The sequence below is a fragment of the Bison bison genome, unplaced genomic scaffold (genome assembly GCF_000754665.1).
Source record: "Bison bison bison isolate TAMUID 2011002044 unplaced genomic scaffold, Bison_UMD1.0 scf7180017864304, whole genome shotgun sequence".
Lineage (NCBI taxonomy): Eukaryota > Metazoa > Chordata > Mammalia > Artiodactyla > Bovidae > Bison > Bison bison.
The window spans coordinates 16,623,545-16,624,224 of record NW_011494876.1 but is presented as its reverse complement, the minus strand read 5'-3'; positions in this window follow the sequence as shown (position 1 = coordinate 16,624,224).

The following is a 680-nucleotide window of genomic DNA, read 5'->3' as shown; positions in this document are numbered from 1 at the left end:
CCCACCACAGCATCCCTGACGCTGCTGCCGCCTCCCGCCGCTCCAACATGGCTCCCGGCCGCTGCGATGGTTCATTCCATCCCCGCCCTGGAGCTCCAAATCCGATGGCACAGGCCATCGCGCATGGCAGCTGCCGACTTAGAAGTCATGATCGCCATCTTTATTGAGGGCAGAACGCAAGTGCTGCCCACGGTGCTGAACCGGGCAGGGAGATTCACCACCCCTGGTCCCACCCTCCTTTTCGTGGCCACCGCCCTCACCCGCCTCCCTCCCTCTAGGGCGCTGTCTCAGCTCTGTCTTCGGCCTTCTGCTTGCAGATCTCTTATGCCCCGCCTTCCTGACCACTAGTTCCGAACCCTGTCCCGGAATTTGGTCTGAAATTTTGGTGCCTACGATGTGCAGAGTTTTCTCTCAACTCTTGGGTGGAGATACCATCATGAGGTCGGAAGTGACTTGGGGTGCCAGCTGCCCGAACAGCCTTAACCGTTCGATCAGTGAGTTTTAACTCATGAAACATGTCGCGACCATCTGCTTGTTTGGAGCGCCCCAACCGAGCAGGGACCAGAGGTGACCCGCCCGAAGCCGGAACAGAAGCTAAACTTCCCTGGTTTTTCGGCCGGCTGCTCTTCCACTGGAAATTACACCCCTCTCTTGGGTAGCGGGTCTCCAGTGTTCTGGAA